This window comes from Gorilla gorilla, chromosome 5 (genome assembly GCF_029281585.2).
Source record: "Gorilla gorilla gorilla isolate KB3781 chromosome 5, NHGRI_mGorGor1-v2.1_pri, whole genome shotgun sequence".
Classification (NCBI taxonomy): Eukaryota; Metazoa; Chordata; class Mammalia; order Primates; family Hominidae; genus Gorilla; species Gorilla gorilla.
In genome coordinates, this window is record NC_073229.2 from 52,210,895 (window position 1) to 52,224,609 (window position 13,715).

General features: G+C 51.7%; 1 protein-coding gene across 1 annotated transcript in view; it reads left to right on the forward strand.

Annotated features, from left to right (window-relative positions):
* The first annotated feature begins 268 nt into the window (after positions 1-268).
* Positions 269-13,715, forward strand: part of PACSIN1 (protein kinase C and casein kinase substrate in neurons 1) — a 68,537-nt gene continuing 55,090 nt past the window's right edge. The window contains exon 1 of the mRNA XM_004043853.5: positions 269-504. The gene's annotated coding sequence lies outside the window, so the exon portion shown is untranslated. The remainder of the gene's footprint in view (positions 505-13,715) is intronic.

Here is a 13,715-nt window from a genome sequence, read left to right on the forward strand (position 1 = left end):
GGGCTGGGGAGGAGGGCGCACCGGAGGGCTCCCGGCACGCGCGGGGCCGCGGGCAGCCCCCAGAAGAGGGAGCCAGGCAAGACTGCTGGGGCAGGGGTCGGCTGAAGCAGCGGGGAGCCGGACCCCACCCGCCACCCGCCACCCGCCACCCGCCACCCGCCACCCCCGGCGCCTGCCAAACTGGTTGCTGCCTCCCAGGCAGCCGCGGCGCGTCCACCTGCGCAGCCACCGCGCCGCCCTGCCCGAGCTACCATTGGCTCGCTAAAAATGCCTCTCTAATCTGCTCTGCTCGGTGCACGCCTCCTCCTCATCCTTCCCCCCTCTCCGCCTCAGCTCTGACCTTCCTCCTTCCCGCAGCCCCGGCGAGATCCCAGAGCGACGCGGTGGCGGCGGCAGCGCCAGCCCCCTCCTCCCCCGGGAAGTCGGCCGGGCTTGAGGCCGAGCCCCAGACGTCCCGCTTCGCCCCGAGGCGCCGCCGATGGTGCCCGGAGCTCCTGCCCCCAGGTAGGGGGTCTGACCCTTGAATAGAGGGCGGGGGGGTTGTGTGTGCGGATGTCCAGTTAGGGAGTGCGTGTTGGAAGTGGGCGCCGGGACTGACATCTCCCTGGGCCAGAGCCCGGGCAGGGTTGGGCAGTTGCCTGGAGAGAAGCGGGTGCGCGTTCGGGGATGCCTTCAGGGGACGGAGTTCGCGGGCATCACCCAGGCAATGCCAGGATGCCACTGCGCTGGGTCCCTTGGGGGAGCGAGCCGGCATCGGAGGCCCTTACCCCAGGAAAAGCGCCGGAAATAGGTTCCTTGGGAAGCTGGGTCCTGGGCCCGGGCGGTCCGGGTCTCTGGACTGCTACCAGAAGGGGTGGGTGGGCTGGTGCCAGCTTGGTGCATAGGCTATTTATGGATCAGAGTGGGCTGGGGAGAAACACAGCAGCTGATGCCTGTCTGGCTTATGGTTAAAGGTATTTCCTTCTGTCCCCTACCCCTTCCCCCACAGCTGGGATGGGAGCGGGGAGGGGGGAGGAGGCAAGAAGGAGGCGATGATGCTAAAAGACCCGCAGATACAGAAGCCATGGGCTGCTGGGCACTGCCCTCCCCTGCAAGCCCCAGGCCACTTGCTGCCTGTTGGAGCTGTCTCTGCCCCTTATTTTCACCTTACAAGAGGCTATGAAAAGGTTAAAGGGTCATCAGGGTGTAGGAGACATGGTGGCAAACCCGGGAGCTTGGCCAGACCCCGGCTTCAAGCCCCGGCTGCCCCTACCCACAACACCCCCCTCTGCACCACATAGGCAGTGACACATATGGCCGCTTATTTCTAGGCACAACCATAAATAACCCACATTGCCCCAGCCCCTGGCACAGCTGGGGTGCAAACAGGACTGTCTGTCAGTGATTTTGCTTCCATCCTCCATCCTGGCCTTTCTATCACAAGTCCAAATCATCACCCTCCAGCAGCTTCCCTGATACCCCAGGTGAGATCCTTGCCCCCTGCCTTGTGTTCTTGGACTGCCTTGTGGCTGGGTTATTTGTCTTGTTCATCTCCTTCTAGACCAGAAGTACCTTCAGGCTGGGAATCTGATTCATCTCTGTCATTGCCCTTGCACCAAAGCAGGGTTTGGCACCAAGTAAATAATTTGTGGAATGAATGACTTATTGAATGAGTGAATGTAAACTCTGGGAAATAGCTGGCAACCTGAGGGAGGGGGTCGAGCCCCTTCTTGGGCTTTCTCTCTATTCCCCAGGACCAAAGAGCCACTCCACTCAAACCAGGTGGTTTGGTTCTCTTTAGTAGGCCCTTCCTTTTTTTTTTTTTTTTTTTTTTTTTTGAGAGAGAGTTTCACTCTTGTTGCCCAGGCTGGAGTGCAATGGCACGATCTCAGCTCACCGCAACCTCTGTCTCCCGGGTTCAAGCGATTCTCCTGCCTCAGCCTCCTGAGTAGCTGGAATTACAGGCATCCACCACCACACCCGGCTAGTTTTATATTTTTAGTAGAGACGGGGTTTCTCCATGTTGGTCAGGCTGGTCTCGAACTCCCGACCTCAGGAGATCTGCCCACCTTGGCCTCCCAAAGTGCTAGGATTACAGGCCTGAGCCACCACGCCTGGCTAGGCCCTTCCTAAGCCTGGAGTTGATGGGCAGCTATGCCTTTTGGAGATAGTGTTGCAACCTGCTGGCTCCAGAGGGTCTTATGGGCCCCTGGTTTGAGTGTCCAGGCCTGGTCCTGGCTTGAGGGAAGGCCTGATGTGAAGGTCTGGCTCTCCTCAGGCCGCTGGGTTGGCACTTTCTTCCCGGGGTGCCAACTTTAGACCAGAGTCTCTGCCTCTGTCCCAGCCCTTGGGAAAATCCAGGTCAACATCAGGGAAGCTGGGAAGGCCCAAGCTAGGCCTTCCTCAGCCTCTAAGGTCTTCATAGCAAGCTCTCAGGGGTCTCATGACCCTAGTGTGTGGAGGAGCAAACCCACTTCAGAGGAAGAGGCTGCCAACAAGGGTTCTGGCTTAGCCACAGGCCTGTGTCTATGAAGGACATCAAGATTTCCAGGCTTAGGAGGGGCCTAAAGAGAACTGTCTGGTTTGGGTGGCTCTTTGGTCCTGGGGAATAGAGGGAAAGCCCAAGAGGGGACTCAACCCCCTCCCTCAGGTTGCCAGCTATTTTCCAGAGTTCACATTCAGTCATTCAATCATTCATTCATTCCACAATGGCCCGCGTTGCTATTTGACAGCCATGCATTCTCCCTAACGTGGCTCTGCCACCATTCCCACACCCAGGCTGACTCTCCCTTCTTGCCCTCCCTCTGCCCCCTGGCTGCCCTGAGCTGCTTTCAGTTCCTCAAGCAAGTGTGGCTTCTGTCACCTGCAGGCCTTTGCACAGGCTGTTCCTGTCTCCTCCTCTCCCTCTTCCTTCCCACCCAAATCTCTCACCCTCGGGAGTCCACTGAGACTCCTTTTCCCTCCAGAAGCTTCCCCAGCTGGGGCTGGGAGCCCCACCCATGATCCCCTCCCCACAGCCTGGCTGCCTCCCCTGGGAACCCTCCCATCATGCAGTGTCCTCTCCCTGCTGGGCTGTGGGGTCTGTGGGGTCTCTGGGGGCAGAGTCTGTGTGCTGTTTCCAGTGGCCCCATGGCCTGGCACAGAGTAGACCCAGCTCTGGCTTGTGGAGTGAGTGAGTGACTGTTGGTCCCATCATCTACTTTCTCTCCTCACCAATATCAGGACATATTTTGCATTCGTCTCCCATTAGGAGATGAGGGACCCATTCAGAAGTTTGCAGGTATCCCCACAGCAAGAATGAGTTGGTGGTAGAAAGCCTTCCCTGGAGAAGTGAAACTGGCTACAGGTGTGGAAGGACAGAAGGGACAGGAGAGGACATTAGGGGTGGGGGCATTCACTGATTTGGGGGGCCCTCCCTGGGGAACGAGGTGGAGGGGTTGGGGGAGGAGTGGGTATACCAGATAAGAAGGATGCTGCTTGGTTTGGTTTTACATTTTTCTTAAAGAAAAATAGCTTTTATTATTTTTTCTTATTACCGAAGTAATATAGGTTTGCTGTGGGCAATTTAGAATATACTGGAAAGCCGAATGAAGGAAGCCCATTAGCCACATCAGACCCACCCACCATGGGCACTTCGTAGCTGATTTCCAGCCAGGGGCAGGATGGACCGGAGGGGAGGTCTGGGCTGGGGACTTGGCGGGCAGGTCAGGGTCCCAGGAAGTAGCCGTGAGGATTGGCAGGCAGGTAGAGGAGGGGTCCCGGGGCTTCACTGTGGAAAGCAGGGAAGGAAGTGGGATTGGATGAAGGGGAAGTGGACTCTGATGCAGTCCCAATAGGCAACAGGGTGCCCTGGGGCTAGAGTGCCCTTTCAGGTCATGCCCATTTGCCTGTGAGAGTCAGGCCCTAGACCCCAGCATCCTGCGCCCATCAGGCACAGGGTTTGGGTGTTCCTTCCTGCAGGTGGCTCTGTGGTAGCAGCAGTCCCTGAAGCATCTGCCCACTGAGGTCGCCTGCTGACAGCACCCACCCCCTGGGGCAACAGATAGTGTTCACCACCAGGAAAGATGGGTTGGGAGGAACCCAGAGGTGGGCTGAAGGGACAAGATCAACCGGAGCCTGGCCTCAGCTGGCTCTGGGGAGACAGGACCTCTAATGCCAGGGAAGTTGCTGGTGCCGTTTCCAGAAAAGGAGCGTGTCTGTGGGGAGCAATTTAGAATGTACTGGAAAGCCAAATGAAGAAAACCTATTAGCCACTTCAGACCCACATGCTGAGGACACCTTGTGGCTGGTTTCCAGCCAGGGGCAGGGTGGCCTGGAGGGGAGGACTGGGCTGGAGACTGGGGTCGGGGGCTCCCCTCCACCCTCCCCTGGGTGCTGCCTCTGAAGACCTCAACCTTGGGTGTGAGGGGCTGCAGGATACCTGAAAACTGGGAGGGCAGGGGAGGCCTTGGCTATTATTATTATTATTATTTTTTTTTTGAGACGGAGTCTCACTCTGTCACCGAGGCTGGAGTGCAGTGGCGCGATCTTGGCTCATTGCAACCTCCACCTCCGGGTTCAAGCAATTCTCCGCCTCAGCCTCCTGAGTAGCTGGGATTACAGGCGCCCACCACCACGCCCGGCTAATTTTTGTATTTTTAGTAAAGACGGGGTTTCACCATCTTGGCCAGGCTGGTCTTGAACTCCTGACCTCGTGATCCACCCGCCTCGGCCTCCCAAAGTGCTGGGATTACAGGCATGAGCCACCGTGCCCGGCCTACCTTGGCTATTATTTTAAAATCACTCGATATTGTTATAATTATTTTCTTTTTAGAGCAGGGTCTTGCTCTGTCACCCGGGCTGGAGTGAGTGACACCATCATAGCTCACTGCAGCCTCAACCTCCCAGGCCCAAGGGGTCCTCCCACCTCAGCCTCCTGAGTAGCTGAGTGCTACCATGCCTGGCTAATTTTTCAATTTTATTGTAGAGATGGGGTCTTACTATGTTGCCCAGGCTAAAAATAACTTGATATTAAAATACTGGGTAGGGGCTAGGGTAGTCTTTCTATATAAAATGCAGGATACTCAGGTAATTTTAAATTTCAGAAAAACAACAAATGTGTTTTTGTTGTTTTTTAGTCTAAGTATGTCCCAAACATTGCATAAGACATATTTTTAATAAAAAACTGTATTTGTCATTTATCTGAAATTCAGATTTAACTAGGTGTCCTGAATTTTTATTTTATTTTATTTATTTATTTTTGAGATGGAGTTTTGCTCTTGTCGCCCAGGCTTGAGTGCAAGGCTGCGATCTAGGCTCACTGCAACCTCCGCCTTCCGGGTTCAAGTGATTCTCCTGCCTCAGCCTCCTGAGTAGCTGAGATTACAGGTGCCCGCCACCACACCCAGCTAATTTTTCTGTATTTTTAGTAGAGATGGGGTTTCGCCATGTTGGCCAGGCTGGTCTCAAACTCCTGACCTTAAGTGATCTGCCCGCCTCAGCCTCCCAAAGTGCTGGGATTACAGGCATGAGCCACCGCACCTGGCCCTGAATTTTTATTGACTAAATGTGGCCACTGTAGGCTGGGATAGGGAGGAGTGGAGAGAGAGGGTGAGAATTTTCTGTTCTTGAGCGTGGGGGAAGAATCAATAGATACTTGTTTGAAGTTGACAGTTTTAAAACATTAACACATCCATTTTTAGAAACAGGTGAGATGTTCCAAATTTCCCATCTGTTAACTTTCTGTACTGGCTAGAGAGTAGTCCCTTATTTGTGGATTTTGGCTCCTTAGTGCTGCTGAGAAATAATAAAACAATAGTTTTCTCATTTATGCAGGTGGGACAAAGGGAGATGTGGTGATCAAGGGTGGAATCACTAAACAGGGTTAATCCATATAAGAAATAAAAGTCCTCCTCCTAAGAAAGCTCTCATTTGGCGGAGGGCGTGGGAAACTAGAACTCTCACATCAGTCGGGCAGCATACGTTAGCACTGTGTTTTTGGCAACAGTGGTCACAGTTTGGACTTGGCAGTTCCACTTTTTGGGACTTATTCCACAGGTACACTCTGAGCAGGGTGCAAAGATTAGCTGGGCAGAGACAGTCAGTGTAGCAAAGCTAGATGTCTTTCAGGAGGACCAGTGACAAAGTCAAGACCTCTTTGTACGCTGTGATTTCAGGCAGTTGTTCGTTCTGGGATTTAATCAATGGATCTCTGAATGTCGCTGCCTGCCCGGCACCACTTTAGGTGCTTGGGGACACTGAGACAAGATGGGGCGGAGCTTATTACCAGTGTGGAAAGATGATCATCACGTACTGATAAGTTAAAGCAAGTGGCTTTGTAGAACAATGTGTGTAGTCAAGGTCAGGAGTTCGAGATCAGCCTGGCCAATATGGTGAAATCCCCGTCTCTACTAAAAATACAAAAATTACCTGGGCGTGGTGGCGGACGCCTGTAGTCCCAGCTACTCAGGAGGCTGAGGCAGGAGAATCGCTTGAGCCCAGGAGGCGGAGGTTGAAGTGAGCCGAGATCGGGCCACTGCACTCCAGCCTGGGAGACAGAGCCAGACTCTGTCTCAAAAAAAAAAAAAAAAAAAAGAACAATGTGTGTAGTATGATACAATTTTTAAAGTACATGTACATATGTTCTTCTCTGTTCATATTTACATAACAATGTGTAGAAGGCTGCATACCTGATTGTGATTAGAGCTTACCTCTGGGCTGAGGCCTATCGCAGGGATCTGGGGGGAGAATGCGTCCTCTTTATTTCAGCCATTCTGTGCTGTTTGCATTTTATAAACAAATATCATTACTCATGAAGAAAAAAATTAAAACTGCACTTGATGATACTGGGAATTTTTTTCTTAGAAACCTAAAAAAATGAGCACGTAAACTCCATTCCCCTTAATCTGATGGCATTTGAGTCACATGCTGCCACGTGTGTTTGGAGAGTTTTTATTTGTGGTTGGTTCCTAACTGGTCCCCTCATGGGCTTATTTCCCCTCTCCCTCCTCCCAGGCCTGAAACCTGGCGGGATGGGAAAGGGGGTAAGGTAAGGTAACATCTGGGTATCAGGAGGGCTGTAGAAGGAGTATGGCAGAAGTGGGGTATCTGGCAAAGTGGTGGTTGCGTAGCACTGGGGAGTCTTGTAGGGGCACAAAGGAGGGGCCGGGGATCCCTGACATGTGCCAGGCGCTCTTTTGTTTATCCATATTTATAACTCATTTAGTCCTCTTAGTAAGCTCATGGGGTTATCCCCATTTTACAGATGGGGCAACTGAAGTTAAGTGACTTGCCTGAGGTCACACAGTGAGAAGTGGCTGAGCCGGATTCACAGCCATGCAGTCTGGCTCCAGAAGCTGCGCTCGTGAGCCTCTCTGCCTCAGCACCTGTCGTCGAGGAATGGGGATAATCTCTTGTCTCAGAGACTGGAGGCAGGTGTGTTCTGGAAGACTGAAGGAGGGTTGTCTTCTGCAGAAGGCAGACCTGGAAGGAAAGGCTGGTCAGATCCAGAGACGGGGCGGGGGGCGGGGGGGTACATTCCAGGCAGAGTGACAGCAGGGACAAGGATGCAAAGGCTGGAATGTGAGTGGTGGTCTCAGGGGCTGGGGAGGAAATCAGCATAGGAACACGAGAGAGGACATGGGTCGTGAGGCTGGTGGGGCAGCCAGCTTGGATTGCTGCTGCAGGGCGTTTTAAATGATCAGCCTCATTGGACCTTGTGGGACAGGTGGCCCAGGGCTGCTTCTCCTTGCAGGGCCTGGCAAAGACCCTGCATCCCTTAGCCCCACTCTGCCTAACCTGGGCCTTCCCTGAGGTCACACATTTCATCACTGGGTTTCCGGGGTCTAGCCTTGACCAGCCACTGAGGACAAGAGGGGCAGCCGAGGCAGGGCTGGAGGGCTGGGGGTTGGGGGTCCAGGCTGAGGTCCTGGCCCTGACACTGACTCACTGAGGGGCCTAGGGCCACTCAACCCCCTCCCTTGGATTCTGTTTCCTCTTCTGTCTTTTATTTGCAAACTTTTTATTGTGAAATATTATAAGCATTTACAGAAGTAGAGAAAATGTTTTATAACAGTCATATACTCATGGCTTAGCATCAACAGATACCAACACATGTCCAATCTCATCTCAATCAAGATATTTCTCTAAAAGATAAGGACTTTTTCTAACGTAATCACAATACCATTATTATACCTAAGAAGTATTAATTCCTTTATATAGTCAAATATTCACTTAGTATTCACATTCCCTGTTGTCTCAGACATGTCTTTTTGTTTTTTAAATTGTTTAAATCAAGTTCCAGGTAAGGTTCACACATTATGATTGGTTGATATGTCTTCGTCTCTTTCAATCCACAGTTCTCCTCTCCATCTTTTCTTATTCTTTTGCAGTTTATCTATGGGAGGAAGCAGGTGGTTTGTCCTGCTGTGTTTCCTGCAGACTGGATTTTGTTGATTGCATCCCTGTGGTGTTATTTAGTATGTTCTTCTGTCCTCTCTGTAAATTGGGAGTTGCATTTGTCTGTCCCTGACACCTCATTTAGTCATCAACAAGTCCTTCAATTCTACGTTCAAAACACCCAGAATCCACCCACTTCTTGTCACCTCCATTGCTGCCTTCCCTTCTGAGCCTCCACTATCCTCTCCTAGATCTTTGCAGCAGCCTCTACCTGGTCTTCCTGCTCCGTCCTTGCCTCACCAGCCAAAGGTCCTTTAAAACTTAAATCAGATCACGTCCTTCCTCTGCTAAAGCTCTTCAATGACTCCCCTCCCATTCAGAATAAAGCCCAGAATCCTATAACAGGCTAGATGCAGTGGCTCACACCTGTAATCCCAGCACTTTGGGAGGCCGAGGCGGGTGGATCACCTGAGGTCAGGGGTTTCAGACCAGCCTGGCCAACATGGTGAAACCCCATCTGTACTAAAATTACAAAAATTAGCCGGGTGTGATGGCACACACCTGTAGTCCCAGCTACTCAGGAGCCTGAGGCAGGAGAATCCCTCAAACCTGGGAGGCAGAGGTTGCAGTGAGCTGAGATCATACCACTGCATCCAGCCTGGGTGACAGAGCAAGACTCTGTCTCAGAAAAAAAAAAAAAAAAAAAAAAAAGCCCTATAATTGCCTGCAAGGCCCCATGTGATCCGGCTGCCCAATACCTCAGACCTTCTTTCATACATCCTAGCCTCACTGATCCCCAGGTCATTTCTTGGACCCATCAAACATCCTGCCCCAGGGCCTTTGCACTCCTATTCCCTATGCCTGGAATTCTCTTCCCCGAAGGCCTGCATGGCTCATGATGTTCACATCTCCACCCACATCACCCCCTCAGAGAGGCCTCCCAGACCACCTCATCAAAAACAGCCCTCGTTGTCCCCCATCTCTGATTCTACTTTATCATCTTCATAGCACTTATCCGTGACATTATGCTCTTGTTGGTTTCTTGTCTGTCTCCCTTACCTGCCCAAGCATTCCATGAAGGCAGGGTTTGGGTGGGGGCAGAGCAGCATGACTGGGCTTCCCCTACCCCTCACCCCTGCCCACAGAGCTGACCGCCTCCTCCTCTCACATTGCTAGCTCCTCTACTTTCAATGTTTCCTAAAATTAAAAAAAAAATTAAAAAAACGCATATTTGTGCCTAGTGTGTCATTGTTTACAAAATACTTCCTGTCTCAGGTCTGATCTTCTAGAAGCAGAGCTGAGACAAGGATTCCCGGGCAAATGATTTATTGCAGGCAGGCTCATATTAGAGCGGGAAAAGATTTGCTTACAGCTAGGATCCCACGGAGAGCTCTAGATTATGAACAGCCAGTCTCCCAGGGTTACCTTCCTCCAGACAAGGGGCCAGGCCTTTGTAGCCCCTTAGCAGGTGGTCATTGTCTGCAAGCTGCTCCCGGGGAAGGGCCTAGCCTCCCCCTGCATCTCCAGATGAGGCAGCTCCTGTAAGCCAAGGGCAGCTCTCAGGGGAAGGGGGCAGCTGTGAGCTGTTAGCAGCCAGCACCCACAGCTGCTGAGAGATGGGTACCCCACCTGATAGAAGGACACTGGCAGTACCCCCTCTACTTCCATATCCATTTCTGCTTTGAGCCTTGCCACAAGCCTGTGGGGATGGTATTTATTAATGATAATTATTCCCATTTCCTAGAGGAGGAAGCTGAGGTTCTTAGGGCTGAAATGACTTGCTTGAGGTTGCACAGCCAGGAAGGGGTTAGATTTAAGCTCAAATTCTTACTCAGGATCCTCTGATTAGCGGACAAATCGTCTTAGTGGCTGCTGGTTTGTAGTTTTACTCTCAAGCATTCATCCTTTTGAATGTTAAATGAATATGTATTGCGTGTGGTGTGCTGTGTGCTGAACTAGGCACCAGGCCATTCAGCAGTGAATGACACACACTTTGTCCTTGTCCCTGGAGTTGCCAGTCAGTGGATCTGCCCAGTATTTAGCCGCCACCACTGTGGTTACCCCTACTGAGCCCTCATGAGTCCCAGCTTCCATAATGACAACACGATGTCTGTTGAGCATGAACTATGTGCTAGCACTGTGCCAGGCTCCCCTTCACCTTCACAGCACCCCATCTTCAGATGGGTAAGCTGAGGCTACAGAGGGACTTGCAGCTCCCAGCCAATGTCTCTCGGCAAGCGTGTGATAGAGCTGGGATTCGAAAGCATGGGGCTGAATTTGGCTGTCCTGCTTCCTGCAGCCCCTTCCCCAGCCCTCCCCACACTCCCTCCCCCCTCCATCAGCAGGATATCTGGTGTCACCTCTATCATCAGCTCCATCGGACACTGGGCTGCCACTGCTGCCTGCTCCCCAGGTGTTGGATGACTGGCCGCCATCTCACCTGCCCCACTTGGCCCTGCCCCAGATGGGGCACCTCTGATAGGAGGCTTCCCCTACCCTACAGGGCCCAGGATCCCTGCCTCTGCCCCCTTGCCAGCCCCTTGTCATTGGCCCTGACAGCTGGGTGGGCCTTTCTGCCAGCCCCAGCATGGCCTGGGTGTTGGTGGCCCCTCCCCCTTGCACCAGCTGGCCTGGTAAGCTGCAAAGCTGGCTTGGCTCGGCTTGGGGGCCCCTGGACAGGGCCGGGGGCAGGTGGCAAATCACAGGGGACTTCCTACTTTCCTGCCAAACAGGGCCAAGACAATCCTGACAGGGAGCAACCAAATCACAAAATTGCCACCTGAGGAATGTAAGGGTGGAGAGGGCACCCCCCAGGACTGCCTTGGTAATGGGTATCTATGAGGCAGTAGCTCGGGGGTGGGCACTCCAGGCCTGTGTCAGCTCGGGATTTCCCTTCTCTCCCTAGGACCCCCTCGTTCCCTGGCCCTCAGGCCTCTCTGACCATTGCTCATTTGGGCTGTGGCAGAGGAGGCTAGCACTCTGTTCCAAACCTCAGCCCTGAGGGCTTCCTCCAGGGGCTGCACTGAGGGACTGTGCCTCTCTTGGCAGAACTTCAGGAATCTTTGTGTGAATTTTGTATGCAAAACATATGCAAATAAGCATGTCCAGGCCGGGCATGGTTGCTCATGCCTGTAATCCCAGCACTTTGGGAGGCCAAAGCGGGAGGATCGCTTGAGTCCAGGAGTTCAAGACCAACCTGGGCAACATAGGGAGATGCTGTCTCTATTTAAAAAAAAAAGAAAAAAGAAAAAGAAGAAAGAAAGCAAGAAAGAGAAAGAAAGAAATCAAGAAAAAAAGAAGAAAGAAAGAAAGAAAGAAAATCATGTCCATCTCACTGTGGGTGTGGCCTGCTGAGGTGCTGTGGTCTGCAGGGAACAGGCATTCCCTGAAACAGCTGGGGGACCAGGGGCACAGAAAGATGAGGGCCCCTGAGGGCTCTGGCCATCTCATCTTTGCTGCAAGCTCAAGTCCAATTTCCATCATATTTTCTCTTCTCCAGATGGTTATTTTTTTTTTCTAATTTGATCATTCTGTTTGCATTTATGAGCTAGACTTCTACAAAGAACTATTCCTCTTCACCTATTTTGTTATTCTGAAACATGGTGCATACTGGAGGATAAAGGCTCCATTCCTTCACTTTATCCTTTTTTTGTTTGTTTGCTTTTTGAGACAGGGCCTCACTCTGTTGCCCAGGCTGGAGTGCAGTGGCATGATCTTGGCTTACCGCAGCCTCAACCTCCTGGGCTTGAGCGATCCTCACAACTCAGCCTCCCCAGTAGCTGGGACTACAGCTGTGTGCCACCAGGCCTGGCCAATTTTTTTTTTTTTTTTTTTTTTTTTTTTTTTTTTTATAGAGACAGGGTCTTCCCATGTTGCCCGGGCTGGTCTTCAACTCCTGGGCTCAAGCAATCCTCCCGCCTCAGCCTCCCAAAGTGCTGGGATTACAGGCATGAGCCACCATGCCCGGCCCCTTTAACCTTTTTTTTTTTTTTTTTGAGACAAAGTCTCGCTCTGTCACCCAGGCTGGAGCACAGTGGCGCGATCTCGGCTTACTGCAACCTCCGGCTCCCGGGTTCCAGCAATTCTCCTGCCTCAGCCTCCTGAGTAGCTGGGACTACAGGCGTGTCCCACAGTGCCCAGCTAATTTTTTGTATTTTTAGTAGAGATGGGGGTTTCATTATGTTGGCCAGGGTGGTCTTGAACTCTTGACCTAGTGATCCACCCTCCTCGGCCTCCCAAAGTGCTGGGATTATAGGCATGAGCCACCACGCCGAGCCTATTTATCTTCTTTTTTTTTTTTTTTTTTTTGAGATGGAGTCTCGCTCTGTCACCCAGGCTGGAGTGCAGTGGCATGATCTCGGCTCACTTCAACCTCCGACTCCTGGGTTCAAGTGATTCTCCTGCCTCAGGCTCCTGAGTAGCTGGGATTGCAGGCATGCGTCACCACACCGGGCTAATTTTTGTATCTTTAGTAAAGATGGGGTTTCACTATGTTGGTCAGGCTGGTCTCGAACTCCTGACCTTGTGATCCTCCTGCCTCGGCCTCCCGAAGTGCTGGGATTACAGGCATGAGCCACCACACTCAGCCTATTTATCCATTTTTAAAGAAATGAGTTGGTGCTGTAGCAACCTCCAATGGTGACCAGTGAATATTTTTTCCTTTTTAAAAATATAAATATATATAAAATAGGTTGTACATTTGTCTTAGTCTTTTTTGTGTTGCTATAACAGAATACCTGAGCCCAGGTAAATTAAAAGGACAAGGAGCTTATTTGGCTCACAATTCTGGAGGCTGAGAAGTCCAAGCAGCATGGCACCAGGTTTGCTTGTCTTCTGGTGAGGACCACCTGGCTGCATTCTAATACGGCAGGAGGAGGTGCCAGAGCGACAAGTGGGCAAGTGCAAAAAAGACACAGACGAGAGGCTGGGCTCAATTTCTAACAGCCTGCTCTCATGGGAACTAATCCATTCCCACAGCGCTCCAGCAAGGTGGCATTAACCTAGTCATGAGGACAGTGCCCCATAATCCAAACACCTCTCACTAGGCCCTACCTCCCAACACAGCCACATTGGGAATCAGATTTCAACATGTGTTTTGGAGGGGACACACTCAAACCATAGCAACATTTTAACAAGTTTAATATAAAGCCAATGTCTCCATCATGTAGGTAAAAAAAATCAAAACATTGCCACAGCACCAAAGGACCCCCTCAGACCTTTCCCCATCACAAGCCCCTCCCTCCCCCACTGGAACCCACCATTCTAAATAGTTAGGGTTACTCACTGCTTTGTTTTTGGTTTTACCATGTAAGTATGCATCCAAAACCAAACAGTTCTGTTTCTTTTTGAATTTTCTGATT